This window comes from Helianthus annuus, chromosome 17, assembly GCF_002127325.2.
Source record: "Helianthus annuus cultivar XRQ/B chromosome 17, HanXRQr2.0-SUNRISE, whole genome shotgun sequence".
Lineage (NCBI taxonomy): Eukaryota > Viridiplantae > Streptophyta > Magnoliopsida > Asterales > Asteraceae > Helianthus > Helianthus annuus.
Window position 1 is genome coordinate 151,848,628 of NC_035449.2, and position 19,690 is coordinate 151,868,317.

A 19,690-nucleotide genomic window follows, 5' to 3' on the forward strand; every position below is an offset into this window, starting at 1 on the left:
GCTAAACTCTAAAAGCTCATAGTCCCTGGTTCCCTACTATTTTTACCATTCTCGTACATAAAACTGGTTTTTAAGAACCAAACCCTAATCGGTTCAGAACTGTAATCACATGAACTGGTTAGGTTCAAAATCCAAACCGACGGTTCCACACCGGTTTCACATCTCCAAACGAAAAATTGAACCCAAACTGGTTTGAAAACCGATGTGAAAAAACTGCCTCTGGACCGATAAGAAAAACCGGTCCAGTTATTTGGTTTTATTGATTATTTTTAAAGAATCTATCAAAAATGGTTATTTTTGTTTTGAAATAGTTCAAAAACTATAAAAATATTGATAAACTCGTATTTTATTTATTTTTTTAATTATTTTGTCATCAAAATAGCTAAAAAAGGGCACTCGAGAATCGATTTGCGAACCAAAACCGAACAGAAAGTGATGTTTTAAACCGGTCTAAAAAACTGACCAAGCCGGGAATGAACCGAACCGGTTTGAACAAGAACCGACCAATCTAGAAACCGGTTTATGACCCGTTTTGGTTCCTGAAAAAAAAAACCAAAATGTTAATCTTTAGTCCCTACTAGTTTTGCAATTTCCTTATTTGACATATTAATAGTTTATTAATGTCATAAATTAGCATTTTATATATTAAAAATAATTAGTTTGTAGTACTTTTAAAAATAAAGGGTAAATTACATTTTTTGTCCTTTATGTTTGTATCGGATTGTAACGGATACCCTTTAGCTTCAATAATTACAGTCACAAACCTTTATTTGTAAAACCCATTACACCCTACGTCCTTTGACCCTAACCAAGTTAAAATTTTCAGTTAAAAAAGGCACGTGCCTTGCACATGAGGGTAGATTTGTAATTTTGTTCTATTTATTTATCTAAAAACTCTCTCCCCACATTACTCTTTCTTCTAAAGACAGTCTCTCAATATCCCGACAACCACCCACCACGTGCCACCACCATCTTCACCGCCATAAGCACCACTCACCACCACCACTCTCAAAATCACTCACTATTCGAGCGATTCACTGATGTAAATCAAAACCCCAATTCAATTTGAGGATTACCGAACCCAAACATCACCTTAATAAAAAAAAGGTAAAGCCACTGATGTAAATCAAAACCCCAATTCAAAGCTTTAACTTCCACGAAAGAAGAATCATGATATTAGAAAAATTACAGTCTTTAAGAATATTCTACATCAGAATCCTACTCTGAAGCTTTGTGGGTATTCTTCTCTTTGTTTTGGCGACCAAAACATTCATCTTCTTTGTCTCCATCGTAATAGAGTTTTTGGATCTGTGTTTTTTGATATTCGGGTCGGGTAATCGAGGTTTTTTCAGGAGTGTTTTGGGTCTCAAATTCTTGATTCGAGAAGTTAGTGGGTTTCTAAAACACTATAACAGAAATTGGCGGTGGTGGAGGTTTCATGTTATGGTGGTGGTGCCTGTGGAAATGGTGGTAGTGGCGGTTGCCAGAAGTTGGTGGGGATACGTCAGTCAAATTGCAAATTGGATAGGGAGTGTCGTTAATGGTAGTGTGTAGTGGCAGCGACAGTAATGTGTGAAGGGTGGGTGGTGGTGTGGTGGGTTGGTGGTGGTGGTGGGTGGAGAAGAACGAAGAAGGAGAGATAGGGTTTTTAGATTTGGAGAGAGGGGGTGGGTTATATGTATTTGTTTAAATATATTTTAAATATACTAGTAAAATTGCAAATTTACCCTCATGTGCAAGGCACATGCCTTTCTTAACTGAAAATTTTAACCTGGTTAGGGTCAAAGGACGTAAGGTGTAATGTGTTTTACAAATAAATGATTGTGAATGTAATTACACTTTTCGTCCTTTATGTTTGTATCGATTTGCAATGGATGACCTTTAACTTCAGTAATTACAGTCACAATCCTTTATTCGTGAAACCCATTACACCATACGTCCTTTGGCATTAACTTAGTTAAATTTTTTAGTTAAGTATAACATATGCATTGCACTTGAGGGCATTTATGTCTTTGTACCCCTATCTATATTAATTATAAAAAAATAAAAACATTAATATATACATCCAGCCTTGCTTATTTAACACTGTATCTTCCAAAAAGTAGAAACCCTAGACCAGAACCTCCAAATCAGTTCAAGTACCACCATAGAACCACCAACGGCCACCGCCGCAACATGGAATATCAGCTCCGGCAAACCGCCAAACACCTCCGTATCCACTTGCTTCCTTTCACATTACGCAGAGAGAGTGAGAGACGGGACTGGAGATAGAGAGAGAGATAGAGAGAGAGGGAGAGAGAGAGAGAGAGAAATAAAGAGAGAGTCATGGAAGAGGAGAGGAAACCAGTCGGTTTCTGAGCACCGACAATGAAGACGCAACCCTCTCTGATCCAACACCGCGACACCATCAAGCACGGTAAATTCAGATCTCAAAGCGGGTGACGGTTCAATTAACGCTTCGATGCGTAAAATGAAGGTAATCTTGTGACGAATATGACAATCTCGAAGCTTCCTACATCTCCGTAATCCGGACATCGTGGTTGAATAATGTAGGCTCTGTTTTGGGATTTGTTCAATTTGGGTGGAATTGAGGTTGAATTGATGAGAAATTACGAATTGGTAAGCTTTTGAACCTACAAGATCTAGGATTGAACTCTAATCAACTTACAGGAATCATTCTATCACAGATTGGTAATTGTTCAAGGTTGTCAAATCTTGTTTTGTTTGATATTTTTTTAACTGGAAGTATGTTGTGTAACAACCTGCACCTTCGTGCGTTGTTACTACTCGATACACTCGTTACGCCTAGCACTAGAGATTCGGATCATAATGTAACTATATCAGATATATCGCTAAATCAAAGTATAATCGAATAATTACGCATATTCTATCGCTATTACAAACCTATTTTCATAAATTATAACACTCACGATGATGTTGAGTGAGGGCTTAATCTACCCTCCTCGATAACCGTGAGGTGTCAAAACGTAAAGAAGCAACGCTAACAAAGACTATCGGGTGAGTACCATGTCTCCAGCCATCGTGACGATGACGGCAACACGAGCAAGTAGTGCCCCGATAATCATTGTGGCACATCACATCGAAGAATGCACTCGAAGGCACGCGTAACTCGATCAACGCACTAAATATTGGTTATATAGATACGTATATACGACACTTTTGTGAGTATTTATGGTAAGTAATTAAATGGTAATATGAAAAGATGAAAATATGGCCCAAACAATCGAAAACGAACCAAAAACGAGGACTAAAGGCTTCCGTACGGACGGGCCAGCCAAACGGCTGGGCCAGTCGATCGGACGGGCCAGCCGATCGGCTGGGCCGGCCGATCGGACAGGACAGCCAACCGGCTGGGCCACCCAATCGAACGGACCAGCTGATCGGCTGGGCCGCCCGATCGGACAGGCCAGCCGATCGGTTGGGCCAACCGATCCGGGCCACCTTTCCTCCTTTTCTCTCCTTCCTTGCCTATAAATACCCCCTCTTCACCCCCAAACACTTGTTGTTGCTGCTGCTACCCGACCAAGGCGTTCCAGCCCCTTAATCTCTCGATTTCTCGCGATTCTTGTAAGTTTTCAACCCAAATCTTGTACTTCCTTGATCTATACGCATTCTTCCATCTTTCTACCTTTTGATTTCCAACTTTAAACCGTGAAATCAACGGATTTGGAGTGTTCTAGGGTGATGTCACCATGGAGTTCTTCAAGAGTGATGTCATCCCATGAAGAACAACTCAGATCCGAATAGTTTCCATACGATTTTACATGAATCTCGTCTAAATCCATGATTTCTAACCAAGAAGTTACAGATTTGAGATGTTCTAGAGTGATGTCATCATGAAGTTCTTATGAACTTCAAGTGTTGGCCTCATTCCACCAAGAACAACTCAGATCTAAGAACTTCCGCAAGAATAATCAAGGTTTTCACATCAGATCTATACTTAAAACGATAGAATCAGAGCTTATACCGACCTTCTACTCATCCTTAGTGTCGTGTTGGTCAAAGATCTGATTCTTAACGATAAGACGACCAATTTCGGGTTAAAACACGGAAAAACCACCAAGAACGGCCAGTTCTGATGGAACGGGGTGATTCCCGGCCGTTAAAACAAGTCGGAATTGATGGGGTTTCAGTTGTTCAACACCTCACGACAACATATCGACCAAAACCACTGAAGAACACGCGAAAATCGCCGAAAGCAGCTGGACAGGCTGGCCGATCGAGCGGCCCAGTCGATCGGCTGGACCAGCCGATCGAACGGCCCACTCGATCGAACGGCCCACTCGATCGAGCAGCCCACTCGATCGATCGGTCCATCCGAATGGGCCAGTTCAATCCAATCTTCGTCCAATTTCATGTAATTCGATACCGTTTAACGCGTAACCCAATACTCATGTAATTAGTCTGAAATCAGGACATTCTCAGGCACCATCTCGTCAATCCAACCGAATACGCACTGTGAGTATACTTGACCCCTTTTATTGAATTTTGGGTGTAACATACGTTCCTTATAAATCGAACTTATCAAACGAATGATTCAAATTGTTAATCTATCACTTGCGAATAACTGTTTGCATAGATATACGTGATGCTAGTTGCATGTATGCTAGGACTTATACTCGTGACGTCCCACCCAAACTAGTATAGTACTATTGCGCCCGACAGGGTCTAGTTATGCCATCGAAGAGTCGAGCATCGAGGACTTAGCTGGTAGTATCAGATTTGTGAGTATATATGTCGTGAATTACATTTATGCATATGGAAATTCGCAGCACTTTTAATCTATTATACTATTACATATCAAACCTGTATACTCGCCAATACTTTTGTATTGACAATATTTTAACGTATGTTGCAGGATTAGTCGAAGTCTACATCAAATCAAGCTAGGAAGTCTAGAAACTCACCTAAATTCTAGGTTGACGGATTTGAATTGTTCGAGAGGACAAGAAATCTGTGATAACTTATGTGATTGTATTGTATGTTAGTATGGGATGACAAATGTAATGAATATTATCGCAATATAGTTGTTATGGATTCTCTTGAGCAATCTGATTCGCCTAGTGTCGCGCCCCGATGATTCCGCCATCGGTTGGGGTGTGACAGATTGGTATCAGAGCCATAACTATAGGGAATTAGGCGAGACTCGACCTAGTCCGGGTCGACGTCTTAGAGAATGACCTAGTCTATAGTCTAAGCACCCACAGGCTGCCTCGTACGAACCCAGTAGGGTTTGTATTGCGCCTACCTGATGCTTCTGATCGAAATTGCAAAAAAAAAAAAAAACTATGACCTTGTGTGAACCCCGCATACTACAACTTCACACGGAGAAGCCTTTCCTAAGGATGGAATACTACTAGCCTTTCCTAAGGCAGACATAATACACATGTTTTCGAAAATACTCGCATCTCACAACCGAGCGATCCAGTCGAGACCAGGTGTGAAAACCAGTAACTCTCGATAGGATTGCTCACTCAGCGCATTTGTTCTAGCACGAGAATCTTTCGTTGAGTCAGGAGTGACATCCATACCTCGAAAAAAGCCTCCCTTTCGAAATTCTAATGAAGCTCTCGAATTCATTCGATGAGCGTAACCACAAATTGGGAATGAAACTGTTAAGTCAGGGGTGAAACCCGTACCTTAATGAACCGTTCCACTCCCTAAAATATTTTTCAAAAAGCTCTCACCAGGGACTCGACCATCACAATGACTCGAGCCTCGCGATGACTTGGAGGACGAATGCCATGAGCTGCATCCCAGTGGAAGCATAAACCCCCAGAGTCAACGCGTGTGCACGAACTTGTTGGGTGTGATTGAGTTACCTTGGGTAGTCGACGCCTAAACACCCGAGGCACTCCGAGTATCTTAATAAGCCTACAACTCACCGGATTTTACGATTTGATGAACTCAGTTATGTTTTATGTGTTTAATTGCGATTATCAATTTTCGCTCCCTGTTTTACAAAGCGTACAACTCGCACAGCCATCGCAATCCAAAACAAAGACCGAATGATCGCAACAAAACTAATGTCCAATTGTCCGATTTCTCTTGCAATCCCTCCCTTAACGCGTCCTCGCGCATTCTAAACCGTAATATATGTGTGTGTAAGTATCAACTACAACTATCTATATCTAAGTACAATCAAGACATTGTGTGAAAATCTAGGAAGTTCGTGTCTCCTATGTGGCTCCTATGTGGCTCCTATGTGAAGTCTATTTATATTGCACGTTACAAGTTTCGACCGCGCTCAATCGCATCGTAAACTCGAATCATTATGATCGAATCTTATTCCAAATCTCTCTCTGTCTAGATGCCTTCCAACAACTCTATCTCAAGACGAATAGCTAGGAGAAGAGCCAAACGAAGCGCCGATAAGAGGATTGCCTAGCTTGTGACCAAGGAAGTGGTCAAGCTCATTCCTCAGATTGTCGCTCAAGTGCACTCTCTCAGCAACGCTCGAGCCACGAAGGACTCTAAGGCGGAATCGCCGCAATCTACTTTCCTCTACAAGCACTTCAAAGCCTATGACCCGATGGAATTCACAGGCGAAGGAGGTGCGACCCAACTGCTCTAGTGGTTCGATTCTATCGAAGTCACCCTTCGACAAAGTGGGTGTCCCGATAGTTTCTGTACTACTTGTGCTACCGGGGTATTTCAATCACGAGCACTCGACTGGTGGACCGCCGAACGCAACAAACGTGGAATCTCCGCAGCTTACGCCCTCTCTTGGGACGAGCTGAAGGAACTCATGAAGGAAGAATATTGTCCTCCTCATGAAGTCCAGAAGCTAGAAAACAATTTTTGGGAAATCAAGCAAGCCGAAGGTGACAATGCTGGCTATACAGCAAGGTTCAAGCAGCTTAGTGCAATCTGCCCAAGTCAAGTTGACACTCCAAGGAAAGCCATCGCAAAGTACCTCCGCGGCTTACCTGAGAGTGTGGGTGATTTTGTAGAAGCTGCAAGACCTGCTACCATCGAAGAAGCCTACCGTTTAGCCGCAGAGATCAACAGTAAACGAGTCTTGGACGGGTTCTTCTCCAAGAAGCCTGTCAAACAAGCTCATCAAGCAATCATCATCAACTCATCCGACGATTCCTCTGGAGAATCGGTCGATGGTTCATCTGACCGCTCCTCTGAAGGTTCTTCTAAAGATTGCTCCGACAATGTCTCCGTCAAATCATCAGGAGAATCCGACAACGACACTACATCATCTCAGGAAGCTCAACCTAGCCGCAAACGAAAGACCGTGAGCCCAGACTCTTCAACAACCGGACTGCCGCAACCCGAACCTCTCCAATCAGTCCCAGTTCAACCGAAACGTGCTTACAATGGGCCTCATCCCCTGTGTTTCACGTGCACGTATCATCACCCGCCAGAAGCAAATTGTCGCTATTGCACAAGTTGCAACTGGTATGGTCATTATACACGGCGCTGCCGCGCAGGACCACAACTCTGAAGGAAGTCAGCAACAACCACAGTCTCCGCAGGTGTCCTCCACAACAACGTTATTTTGCTTCTAATGTTGTTGCAATAATACGACTTATCGCTATCGTTTTATTTTATGTGTGGAACTTATTTCATCTATCGTTGAATGTGGATTCTATTTCTCCTATACCCGAGCACCGTCTAAACGCTAGCACTATGTACTATATAACGTATTTTACCCTTACAACACTCTTAGAATGAGGTACGATATACGTGCAAGGAACAACTAATCGCGGGTGCACACGGGATTATGTTGGTCAGTGCACGAAGATCGTAGTAAAGTTCTAATGGTGCCATAACGTTTAAAAGCATGACCAAGGGTCTTGGCCATGTCAACAAAGCGTGACACCAAGGCACAGGGCATAAGTAGTAGGGGTAACGCAAGGTGTGCTTTACCATACTACTAAAGCTCTGTGAAGAAAGTGCCATGTGGAGTTGGACGTTATTAGACCTATTATATTATAATGGTTATTTTCGACACACTACAATCGATCACAAGGCGTAACAAAACAAAATCGCATCACTGCGAGACTTCTCGTAAGTCTGCGTACGCAACACAATTGCCACATCGATGGACTTGGGTAAGTTCACCCCGAAGAGCAATTGGAGCAACGAGATGGGTCGTAAGTCTACATCGTAACTCAATCACAGTTTTGCTAGATCTATCTCGCAATCAAAATCACTCGATATGTGGCTCGAAATCGCAATCGCATCATGTGTTTATCTCGCAGTCTCTAACTCTGGCTATTGAACTATTGTGTGAACTTCTACCGCCTGGTGTGGATCGCTTATTGTGGATCGCTAGACGAGAATCGAAAATCACTCGTCGCTTTTCGCTTTAACGCATTTCGCGCCTATTTCATCAACTCGATACTCTCATCGCGTGTCGCTATCACTCATCGATATTCGTGTTATCTGTGTTATGTTAGCACGCACGACCTCGCTTCACGAGGCAAAACTAATAGGGTCGAAACATGGTAGTGTTTTGACCATATTAGCAGACATTCGTGGAAAAAGGCCGTGTGGGCTAGCATTAGTTACTGTTTGTGGTATAATCAACTCAATCAAATCTCATATCGTTCGCAACGCAACAATCGTCACTTATCAACTATCAGGGTCTATTGCCTATCGATATACGGTTATCGCTTGGAAGTCATCGCAGTTGTGTAGAATTAGGGTACATGACATCGCTTCACGGGACAAGACTAATATGGGAGAAGTGTTGTTTTTCCATGTTAGCAATTCTCATGGAAACATGCCATGTGGGTTTTGCGTGGGAACAAATCGAAATCGCATCTAGTCGAATCGAAAATCGCGTCATTCGCTATCGCTTATCCATCGTAATCTAACCCTGTGTGCCATATCCATGTTTCGTATGATCGAACTACTCGCACTCGCTATCAACGATTTGTCTACACCCGAATCGCTTCAATTCAAGACTCGGTCTAGCATCCTATCGCTCGAACCGACGGAACGAAATTCTATTTGTGTCTTATCGACGCACGTGACACCGCCTCACGAAACAGAGGTAATATGGGCAAAACATGGTGGATACGCCACTGGTACTTCCTATAAATAAGTGTTTTAATCATATTAACAAACTTTCGTGGGAAAGTGCCACGTGGGGCTCGATGTAAATTATTTCCCGTACTGTTAAAGAAAATCAATTTTTATAAAATTTTGTTAAAACCGTTGGACAAGTGAAATTTCCTTACAACATGGAGAAAACATCGAATCAGTTTAGCTCCGTGCCCAATGGAAGTTTCATAAGTCCAGATTTTCCTTAAAAACTTTTGCAATGACAAAAAGAAATCTTCCCGAAAATGATGGTTCGACAATCGAGTTTCAGCTCGAACTCACGTTGTAGGAAAATTTTCTTAAAACTTATTTTGCCGCCGAATTCTTTTAAAGTGTATAACTCAAAATCTGTTATCAAACTAACAAAAACCCTCCCCATAGCGCTGGTGTGGACATCGATGCAGTTAGCGCCGCGCCATGAGGGGGATTTTCCTAAAATATCTTTGAAGATTAATCGATTATCGGTAAGTTTAAAACGTTATGAAATCGCTTTTGTGAGTGTCATCGCTTTTGGTTATTCGAATCGTACCTTCTCACCGCTCCCGCTCATCGAATCTTAATCGATCGCTCGCTTATCTAGACGCTTTTAATCGCTACACCCATTCGCATCAACTCTTACGACCCTACTAATGGATTAATTTCGGGACGAAATTTCCTAAAGCAGGGGAGAGTGTAACAACCCGCACCTTCGTGCGTTGTTACTACTCGATACACTCGTTATGCCTAGCACTAGAGATTCGGATCATAATGTAACTATATCAGATATATCGCTAAATCTAAGTATAATCGAATAATTACGCATATTCTATCGCTATTACAAACCTATTTTCATAAATTATAACACTCACGATGATGTTGAGTGAGGGCTTAATCTACCTTCCTCGATAACCGTGAGGTGTCAAAACGTAAACAAGCAACGCTAACAAAGACTATCGGGTGAGTACCATGTCTCCAGCCATCGTGACGATGACGGCAACACGAGCAAGTAGTGCCCCGATAATCATTGTGGCACATCACATCGAAGAACGCACTCGAAGGCACGCGTAACTCGATCATCGCACCGAATATTGGTTATTTAGATACGTATATACGACCCTTTTGTGAGTATTTATGGTAAGTAATTAAATAGTAATATGAAAATATGAAAATATGGCCCAAACAGTCGAAAACGAACCAAAAACGAGGACTAAAGGCTTCCGTACGGACGGGCCAGCCAAACGGCTGGGCCAGTCGATCGGACGGGCCAGCCGATCGGCTGGGCCGCCCGATCGAACGGGCCAGCCAATCGGCTGGGCCGCGCGATCGGACAGGACAGCCAACCGGCTAGACCACCCAATCGAACGGACCAGCCGATCGGCTGGGCCGCCCGATCGGACAGGCCAGCCGATCGGTTGGGCCAACCGATCCAGGCCACCTTTCCTCCTTTTCTCTCCTTCCTTGCCTATAAATACCCCCTCTTCACCCCCAAACACTTGTTGTTGCTGCTGCTACCCGACCAAGGCGTTCCAGCCCCTTAATCTCTCGATTTCTCGCGATTCTTGTAAGTTTTCAACCCAAATCTTGTACTTCCTTGATCTATACGCATTCTTCCATCTTTCTACCTTTTGATTTCCAACTTTAAACCGTGAAATCAACGGATTTGGAGTGTTCTAGGGTGATGTCACCATGGAGTTCTTCAAGAGTGATGTCATCCCATGAAGAACAACTCAGATCCGAATGGTTTCCATACGATTTTACATGAATCTCGTCTAAATCCATGATTTCTAACCAAGAAGTTACAGATTTGAGATGTTCTAGAGTGATGTCATCATGAAGTTCTTATGAACTTCAAGTGTTGGCCTCATTCCACCAAGAACAACTCAGATCTAAGAACTTCCGCAAGAATAATCAAGGTTTTCACATCAGATCTGTACTTAAAACGATAGAATCAGAGCTTATACCGACCTTCTACTCATCCTTAGTGTCGTGTTGGTCAAAGATCTGATTCTTAACGATAAGACGACCAATTTCGGGTTAAAACACGGAAAAACCACCAAGAACGGCCAGTTCTGATGGAACGGGGTGATTCCCGGCCGTTAAAACAAGTCAGAATTGATGGGGTTTCAGTTGTTCAACACCTCACGACAACGTCTCGACCAAAACCACCGAAGAACACGCGAAAATCGCCGAAAACAGCTGGACAGGCTGGCCGATCGAGCGGCCGAGTCGATCGAGCGGCCGAGTCGATCGAGCGGCCCAGCCGATCGGCTGGACCAGCCAAGCGATCAGTCCATCCGAATGGGCCAGTTCAATCCAATCTTCGTCCAATTTCATGTAATTCGATACCATTTTACGCGTAACCCAATACTCATGTAATTAGTCTGAAATCAGGACATTCTCAGGCACCATCCCGTCAATCCAACCGAATACGCACTGTGAGTATACTTGACCCCTTTTATCGAATTTTGGGTGTAACATACGTTCCTTATAAATCGAACTTATCAAACGAATGATTCAAATTGTTAATCTATCACTTGCGAATAACTATTTGCATTGATATACGTGATGGTAGTTGCATGTATGCTAGGACTTATACTCGTGACATCCCACCCAAACTAGTATAGTACTATTGCGCCCGACGGGGTCTAGTTATGCCATCGAAGAGTCGAGCATCGAGGACTTAGCTGGTAGTATCAGTTTTGTGAGTATATATGTCGTGTATTACGTTTATGCATATGGAAATTCGCAGCACTTTTAATCTATTATACTATTACATATCAAACTTGTATACTCGCCAATACTTTTGTATTGACAATATTTTAACGTATGTTGCAGGATTAGTCGAAGTCTACATCAAATCAAGCTAGGAAGTCTAGAAACTCACTTAAATTCTAGGTTGACGGATTTGAATTGTTCGAGAGGACAAGAAATCTGTGATAACTTATGTGATTGTATTGTTTGTTAGTATGGGATGACAAATGTAATGAATATTATCGCAATATAGTTGTTATGGATTCTCTTGAGCAATCTGATTCGCCTAGTGCCGCGCCCCGATGATTTCGCCATCGGTTGGGGTGTGACATGTTAAGTGGGGAATTTGCAAATGTTAGAGGTTATTAGGGCTGGTGGGAAGTTTTGAGATGGGTAAGCCGGTTCTTGAAGGATAAACGTTTGGTCTGGCTGCTTAACGCCGGAATACGGTGATCGGCCAATAGCGGTAGTGGTCGTGGTTGGTTGCAGGTGGTAGATTTAGTTTTTGTTTTTTCTATTAAACTATTTTTAATTAAATTCATAAAAAAGACAAAACTACCCTTATCTGATAAGACTTAACTGGAAATTTTAACCAGGTTAATGCTAAATGACGTATGGTGTAATGGGTTTCAAGAATAAAGGATTGTGACTGTAATTACTGAAGTTAAAAGTCATCTATTGCAATCCGATACAAACATAAAGGATGAAAAGTGTAATTTACCCTTTATTATATAGAGTGAATTAATTCGAATTCGAGTTTCAAATACGAATCGAATAAATCAATCTTGATCTGAACTTGGGCGTTCCACCAAGTTAGTGCTATTCCTTCTAGCGTGCCAGTGGCGTATTTCACCCTGCGAGCCTAAGGGCATTCACACATCTCGAACACATACTCGAGCTTTTCAAACCAGTGGAGGAGTCCAACCGCCCCTTCCGTGCCACTAAATGTACTTGGACGACAGTCCATGAAGTTCTTGAAAGTGCAGACTGGTTGCTGTGCTGGTTGACCTATTGTGTACGAATAGGACAAAGTTTAATTACAAGGGCTAGTTTAGGAGTGTAGGATCTAAAGATCCTAGTGTGTGCTATAACCACAGGATATACCTCCTGCTTGTGCGGCTGCAAGTGCCACAGCAACTTGAGCTTGAACGAGAGCCTCTAGTTGGGCTTGAGTCATGTTAATTCGTCCAGACATGATCTTCATTGTAAAAGTAGCGTAAGTGAGAATGGTTCGCGAGTAGGGCGATGACAGAAAAGCGTAAGCACGTAGGTATTCTCATATAATATAGTCATGTGTATCTAAGCGTAATACGAGCAAAGTTCTATGTAATTCTAGCAAGTAGGCAATAAACATAAACCTTATTACCTAGGATGTCGAGTCTTGCACGTGGAGCGAAGCGTCGTTGTGGATCGTTGAGAGCACTGTTCTGGTTATAGTCTGGTTTTAATAAAAACGTTTTCCCATATTAAAACCGAGTTCTCTATAACCAATGGCTCTGATACCAATCTGTCACACCCCCAAAATCCCACACGCGGAGTACCACCGCTTGGAGGCGTGACATGACCAGGATCAAGCCACCAATCATATTGAACATGTAATTAAATAGTAACAGTTATTCATCAATACGAAAGGTGTTTATCAAAAACCAACATAAGTAGATGTAGCGGAAGCATTAATGTAGAAAACCCAACATAGGTATTAATGTTTGAAATATCAATAGTATGTAATAAGCAATCACGATCCATTTGCCCACAACGACCTGCCCCTCCTTGTGCAAGCTCCATTAGTACCTAAGGTCCTGCAAGGCATGCAGCAGAGAGTCAACAACTAGTTGAGCGAGTTCACAGAAAGTAAGTTCAGTAATAGTAATGGTATAGTAAGCATTGCATTCGTTCATTTAATCATGTATCGTATTAGTTCGTATCACAGCCCTCTAGGCATGTATGCGAAGATTAGGGAAAGTTCTCAAGTATTCTAGACTATGTATATTTGTATCGCTGGCCACCCTGGCATGTGTGCGAAGTTTAGTATGTATAGTTCGCGGCCTTTCCAAGGCATGCATGCGAAGATTAGTCATAATATCGCGGCCAACCCCTGGCGTGTATGCGAAGATCAGTTCAATCGGTATACTAGTCTAGCCGTATCTTATCATTTACCATCCCCACCCTGAGGACCATATCATTAGGTTCCATTAACTAAGTACGCATGAAATAATCATCCAATCCCATTCCCACCCTGGGAACCCCATGCCTTGGCTGTGTGAACTCACCTTGGGTTTGCTCGGCAGATACACAAAGTTCGGTTAAGCTATATAGTGATCAACCACGTCCTAGCATGGTTATTATACAAGTCAGGTTCGCATTCAAGTATAGCACGTATGTTCTACACGTATTGTACACAAGTATAGTCATGGCATGCACAAGTATATCATAGCAGTCCAATAGCAGACATATCAACAAGTCCAAGTATCCGGCCCAAATCAATTGGGCTCGTAACAGTGAAAGGTCCAACAGTGTGCATGTGTAGCTGGTCTCGAGTCGAGACTAGTCGGTCTCGAGTTGTACTGGTTTCGAGGTCTCGAGTCGCAACAAGGAGGTCTCGAGTGGTCATGGTCAAGTCGAGACTACACGGTCTCGAGTCGCAACAGGACTCGTAATACGGGTCTCGAGTCACTATGGTCCACTCGAGACTACACGGTCTCGAGTCGGTCTTGAGTCGCAACCGGACCCGAAACTGTGGTCTCGGTTTGTGCTGTTGTGTGTCGGTGTGAGATCTCGAGTCGAGACTAACAGATGTAACCGATTTCCATAATTCAGTCAACAATTATTCCGTGATTTCAGCTAACAACTTAGCAGTTTCGAAAATCAGATCAAATCACTAATCATTCCATATTCAAACACATTCATAACATCTTCATCACAAGAACAGTAACCATCGAAATCATCATTCAAGAACAAACAATCGGATCATCATACAAAACATACAATCGGATCCTTTAATCAACCGATTCTAACTAGCATGCACCCTAGTCTATGTGTACATCAATTCTGTAATCATGTTTATCTACTCATTCAAGTTATACAAACCCTAACCAATTTAAACATACATGAGCCGATTTCAAGCAGCTTAACATTAACAATTTATAACATCACTAACCATAATCACCACATAAAGTATGCATAACACAACGTCCATAAACATAAAATCGGTAAACACGCACTAACCGGTTAGAGAAGGAATGATCCGAAACAAAACTTCGAGAGAGATGGGGTGTTCGGCTGCCTTAGTTCCGAGTCGAGAGAGAGAGTATGTTCTAGGGTTTGTGTGTGTGGATGTTTTGCAAGTTGTGAGAATGTTACTAATATTCTAGGTATAATTCGGTTAAGGGAGGGATGGGCCGAACCCTCACTTGGGCCGCCTCATGGTCTCGAGTCCAACAACATGGACCGAATGGGTTTGTGTCCGGTTGTGAGTCATGTGCGATCGGTTTCAAGTAATATTTACACATTCACATATCACATAATCACATAATCATTCAATTAGTAAAGTTCACATAAACACGTATCGTTACACAAAGTAGGTCCAAATTACGAGTTGTCACATTATCCCCAACTTAAAAGAAATTTCGTCCCGAAATTTGGTACGCACTCACTGAGGGAGCTAGGTAAGTTGTATCGTTCACTGGTTTTCCTGGGGTGTCACAGATTTAGTTTTTGTTTTTTCTATTAAACTATTTTTAATTAAATTCATAAAAAAAGACAAAACTACCCTTATTTGATAAGACTTAACTGGAAATTTTAACCAGGTTAATGCTAAATGACGTATGGTGTAATGGGTTTCAAGAATAAAGGATTGTGACTGTAATTACTGAAGTTAAAGGTCATCTATTGCAATCCGATAGAAACATAAAGGATGAAAAGTGTAATTTACCCTTTATTATATCGAGTGAATTAATTCGAATTCGAGTTTCAAATACGAATCGAATAAATCAATCTTGATCGAATACGAATTAATGCAAAAGAAAATAAAAATTCATAAAATTCCATTCGATTAATTTGAAAATTCGTTGTCCGATTCATTAAACACCCCTTATTATAAACCGATAAATTAACAACTTAATAACCATAAATCTAAATTGAAGTATGATATAACTTTTAAGGTCAAGATGCAAAAGCATATATATGTTGACTTTGTTGATTGTTATTATTCAAAGTTTTATCAAATCGAATAATACTACGAATATGTATTTGAGTTTTTATTTGATTCTGACATAAAAAGAATATAACATACCTTCAAATTGTTTCATGTTGGAACGGAGATTTTAGTACATAGAAGTATTTACTTTATGCTTGATTGGAAGTATTTTATATTATATTGTTATCGAAATAATTGTATCACATATAGAATCTCTAGTGAGCTTTTGGAACTATCGAACGAATATCAAATAAGTACAAGTTAGCTTCGTTCATTGAACAAGGACACTATTTGCACCTAACATTAATTAATTTGCACCTACCATTAGATAAAGAAGCTAAGCATCAAAATATATCAACCTTGACAAACTGATTTTGTGTAACGCAAATTATGCTTCTTTTCTATAAATTCACCATATTTGATGGACTTTGAAAAGTTGACTTTATAAGGTCTTATTACAAAATTTTGATACAAGAATAAACAATATATCAATTAGTTTTATTCCAAACCCTTCAACAAAAATCAACTTAAATAATTGGAATAATGAATTTTAATGATTTTATTTGCCCGTAATAGTCACAACTACAAAAATAATCAATTGGTGGTCTCACCTGTTAATCTATTGTCTACAAACAAACATTTTCTGACTGATGTCTAACTCAGTTAGTTTTTTGATGACGTAGACGCTGACGTGACACAATTATGTGTTATTTGATGAGGTGGTTGCTTATGTGACACTCTCATCACACCACCCACCTCCACCTCACCTCCACCCACCTCCACCACCACCACCACCTCCACCTCTACTTTAAATTTTCCAGCTAAATTTTTTGAGTTGCAGGTTTCAGTTTCAGATCTGACTGGAGATAGTTGTTTTGGTGTGCGACTTAAGGTTCTAACTGGCGAAAGTGATTAGAGATATTTGACGAACATTTGACTAGCAAGCGTTTAAAAAACAGAGTTTGACTGACGACTAATTGTATTCACTGATGATTGGCGACGAGTTATTATGAGAGCTAATATTAAAAAAGAAAAACTCTTAGGGCCCGTTTGATACACATAATTTCTTAAAAAGGAATTGGAATTCATAAAGGGAATTTGAATTTAATGGAATTGGAATTAATTCCAATATTGCGTTTGCTTTATAAATTGGTAATGAAATTGTAGTGGTTAAAAAAACTAAAAAATACAAATTTGTCTTCATTACTTTTATTTGAAGCACTAAAGAAGAATATTAGAAATATGAGGATATTTTGGTAACAAAAGAAACTTTCCATTGGAAAGTTTTAATTCCTTCTCAAACATGAAGATTGTTAAATTCCTTTGATTGATGAAATTTGATGGATTGTTTTTCGATTTCATTTTTATTAAAAACCAACCAAACATGATTCTTACCTTTGATTGATGGAATTTGATGGATTTTTTTCGGATTTCATTTTTATTAAAAACCAACCAAACATGATTCTTGATTAAATTATTTTCAATTGCAATTCTAATTCCTTTAAAATCCATGAACCAAACGACCTCTTAGATTATATATATATATATATATATATATATATATATATATATTCGCATTCCTTGTCGACTATAGACTAATTTTCCACTAATCTTGAATTTTCAATTTCACATTATAACCAAACATTTTGTAATTTCATTTGCAGTCTCTTCCTCTCGATCAAGTTCTCCATTGCCTCTATTAGACTCTTCGTACTTTATTGTGACAAAACTGACAAATGATTAGTCATAATAATATTCCATCACACCTATCATCTATTTCACATACCCCTTCTATATAAGGACATTCCGGTCATTTTCTACTACGAAAACAATTTATTTTTATAACATGATTTCAATTTAAATAGTTAGTAGTAATAAGTTATAAATAATGTAACAGAATCAATCTATAAAGTAACACACCAAGTCTGATAAAGATTTGCTTGATTAGTCAATAAAGTCTGATAAAGAGTTGCTTACAAAATGGGAAAACCGAAATGTAGAGAGAGAATCATGTTTATATAATTCTTTTTATTAATATTTTAGGGTCATGCCATTCACACACGGTAAAAATTATTTTCACACCTCAAAGCGCCGCGTTATGCCATAGCGGGGCGCTTAGCTCGACAAAAGGTGATTTGACTGACGTTTGAAACATAAGTTGCAGAGACATAAAGGTGAAACGAGGTTGCAGGCGTCTCGTGAACCCTAAGTGCCGCGCTATGGCCAAAGCGCGGCGCTTCGACCCCAAATTTTCATTATTTAAAGCTGCTCAGACACAACATTTAGCATTCGGGGATTCTGTTGTTTGTCGATTTCTTTGCTGTATTAGTTACGTGTCTTGAAAAAACGATGTCGTGGTTAAGCAACTATCTTTTCGGTCAATATTCTAACGAGTCAGTTGTTCCTGATTCTTACGAGGGGACCGCTATTTCTGACTCGTATGAGAAACCGGTCTCGTCCAACTTGAGGGAGGCAGAGGTTGTATCTGGCATTCGTTATCGTGATAACACGGTGAAGCTGGATTTGAATACCCCTGTGGAGGACCCTTACGCACAACAAGGTTATTCGAATTTCGCTTACGGTGGCGAGTACAGCTTTGTACAGCAGGAGTGTTATCCAAACCACAGTTACGGTTGTCAACAGAGCTTACAAGGTTATTCGAATTTCGGTTACGGTGGCGAGCACAGCTTTGTACAGCAGGAGTGTTATCCAAACCAATGTTACGGTTGTCAACAGAGCTTTGAACATCAAGTCTATTCGGACCTCGGTGACGATGGTGAGCCGGAGGATGTGTCTGTTGACGAGGAAGGCTGTTGTTACCCGGTTACATTTTCGTTTGATATAACGCAGACCTTTTCATCACGTAAAGAGTTGGTGCGTTGGGTACAAGACACGGCAAAAGGCAATGGTTACCTCATTGTGATTAAGAGGTCGAATAAAAGAGGAGAGAATTACAAGATTTTGTTTCAATGTACTTTTGGTGGGGAGCATAAGAGTATAGCTACACAGAGGAAAACGGGTAGCAAGAAAATAGACTGCCCATTCGAGATGATCGGGTTTTCGGAATCATCCGGAAGTGTTTGGAGGATCGAGTTGACGAAGGCGAAGCATAACCACACTCCTATTGAAAACTTAGAGGGTCACGCGTATGCGAGAAGGCTTTCTTCGGAGGATAAAAAACTGGTTAAGGAGCTGGCAGAGCAAGATATTCCCAACCAAAGTATCTGGCGAACGCTGACAAAAAACAATCCGGCTAGAAAGCTTATTCCAAAAGATATACACAACGCTGTTCAGAAGATCAACGCCGAAAAAAATGTCAGTAAGTCTCCAATGCAAAAACTTGAAAACATTCTTCTCGAAAAAGATTACACTTATTACATGCGCACGAATGAGATATCGAACGAAGTTGAAGATGTCTTCTTTGTTCACAAAAAATCATTCACTATGTGGTGTGCCTTCCTGCATGTGCTAATGATTGACGCCACCTACAAAACGAACATGTACAACCTGCCATTTGTTCAGGTCGTAGGCATGACGTCGACAAACAAATCGTTTACGTGTTCGTTTAATTTAACAAAATAAGCTACGTTAAGAGTTTATAAAGACGCACTTATATTATATACGTTCTATAAAAATAATGACGTAAAAAAACGTAATTATAAAACAACTATGAATTATATG